At 37.6% G+C, this 2,398-nt stretch overlaps 2 non-coding genes across 2 annotated transcripts; both read right to left on the bottom strand.

Moving 5' to 3' along the window:
* Positions 1-248: 248 nt before the first annotated feature.
* On the bottom strand, positions 249-319 carry Trnah-gug. The gene has a single exon. It is a non-coding gene; the product is annotated as a tRNA-His (tRNA).
* Positions 320-1,767: 1,448 nt separating this feature from the next.
* Positions 1,768-1,839, bottom strand: Trnah-gug. The gene has a single exon. It is a non-coding gene; the product is annotated as a tRNA-His (tRNA).
* Between the last annotated feature and the right edge of the window lie 559 nt (positions 1,840-2,398).

Raw genomic sequence — 2,398 nt, 5'->3', positions numbered from 1 at the left:
ATTTTCAGGTGAAAACTACCTGCGCGGTCATTTACTCATAGGCTGATTAGTTAGTGTAAAGTTTTATGAGGCCCATACTTAAGGGTCAAAAAAAAAATCAGTCGAGCTATTTTAAGGGGTTATGGCCTTATGCCTATTCATTACGTCGCCATAGATCTCTGTACACGCACTCATGTTAGTATGTATAGGATTACTGCATTAAATCTGTCATCATGATTAATGGTTTTATTATCAACATAAAACTGCATTGCCGTGACCAGGATTCGAACCTGGTTATTGCGGCCACAACGCAATGTACTAACCACTATACGATCACGGCCACTGTTACATGAAGTCACATGTAACCGTGAACTTTCTTAGGAGAACAGCTCTAACTAAGAAAATCGACGGACGGAAAACGCAGTGCGAGTTCAGGCTCTGGAGTAGTTTTCTGGGACTCTTAAAGTGCTCTTCGGACACAAAATTCTTTCAAAGCAGGTGGCGATGAGGAAATTGTGAGTTGCATTAGGCGTAACGTAACTTATAGAATAGAGTGTAATGTCAACATTCAATTTGTATGGATACCATCTCATGTTGGCATAGGCAAGCACGACCACGTAGACAAATTGGCGAAGGAAGCCTGCACAAAGATACTATGTACATAGATCTTGGGATGCCTCTTGCTAGGGTTGCACATATATTGAAAAGTTCTCATAAGGAAGAACTAGTAGATATAACGAACCTGAAAGGCCTGAAAGCTGTACCATAAGGTACTATGATCAGTACAGAGATAGCAGGCACCGAAGTCAAACCAGACAATGTGACGTGGTTATTGCCAGAATACGTTTAGTTACAGAATGTACTGGCAAACTGCACGATGCAAGAAGTGCAGATGAATCTAGATGTAGATTGTGTAAGAAGAAAACAAATATATATATATATATATATATATATATATAATATATATATATATATATATATATATATATATATATCGGAATGTCATGTGATACAGCCTTTCAGACCACGTAACATGAGGTATATAGAACTATGTGAATATTTCATTCATCTGATATATTGGAAGATATACTCTTACTATATACTAGATTTACTATGTAATAACTATGGTAAACAAAATAACAGTTATGTGAGCACAGTGGCAAAAGCATATCAAAGTAATATTTTTGTATGATATATGATTTCTATTTCTATTTTACCATGTACAGTTACAGTAGTCACAGACTACTGTACTGTCAGATTTATGTAAAACTGTAATCATGATTGTCCACGCGGAGCAGATAACTAGGATGTTAAATAAACTTACTTAACTTCAGGAACGTTTTCAGTAAGAAATAACTTGAATCTAAAAATATGGCTGATGTTTATATGTACATTAGATCCCGCATAGCGAATAATTTTGCGATTATTTTCCATTTCCTTTCATTATAATTTTGTTGGTATAGTCTTCGGGGAAAGCAATATTAACATTCAGAGTCGACTGTTGAGTAAGAGTTATGTCCGAAAATATGCGTTGGTCATTTACTCATAGGCTGATTTGTTAGTGTTAGTTTATGAGCCCATACAGCTAAGGGTCCGGAAAGAAAAAGAAAAAAAAAACTCAGTCTGAGGCCCATTTCTCTAAGGTGGGTGTGTGCTTATGCCCTCCTCTCATTACGTCCGCCATAGATCTTATGGTACATGTACTCATGTTAGTATGTATAGGATTACTGCCATTAAAATCCTGTTATCATCATTATTAATGGTTTATTATCAACATAAAACTGCATCTGCCGTGACCAGGATTCGAACCTGGGTTATTGCGGCCACAACGCAATGTACTAACCACTATACGATCACGGCCACTGTTACATGAAGTCACATGTAACCCGTGAACTTTCTCAGGTAAAACAGCTCCAACTAAGAAAATCTACGGACGGAAAACCTGAGCCAGTGCGAGTTCAGATTCTGGAGAAGTTTTCCGTGACTCTTAAAATACTCTTCGGACACTAAATTTTTTCAAAGCAGGTGCGATGAGGAAATTGTGAGTTGCATTAAGCGTAGCGTAACTTATGCAATATAGTGCAATGTTAACATTCAATTTGTATGGATACCATCTCATGTTGGCAAGCCTGCACCAAAGATTCTGTGAACATAGATCTTTGGATGCCTCTTGCTAGGGTTGCACATATATTGAAAAGTTCTCATAAGGAAGAACTAGTAGATCTGACAAACACTTAAAGGCCTGAAGGCTTTTACCATAAGGCACTACGATCAGTATAGAGATAGCAAGCCTTCCTATGGGTGGCACCGAAGTCAAACCAGACAATGTGACAAGGTTATTGCCAGAATACATTTAGGTTACAGAATGTACTGGCAAACTGCACGATGCAAGAAGTGCAGATGAATCTAGATGTAGACT

The sequence above is a fragment of the Penaeus monodon genome, unplaced genomic scaffold (genome assembly GCF_015228065.2).
Source record: "Penaeus monodon isolate SGIC_2016 unplaced genomic scaffold, NSTDA_Pmon_1 PmonScaffold_4220, whole genome shotgun sequence".
In the NCBI taxonomy this organism is placed as follows: Eukaryota; Metazoa; Arthropoda; class Malacostraca; order Decapoda; family Penaeidae; genus Penaeus; species Penaeus monodon.
Note: the sequence above shows the minus strand (reverse complement) of the source record. Positions and strands in the feature narration are given on the sequence as shown.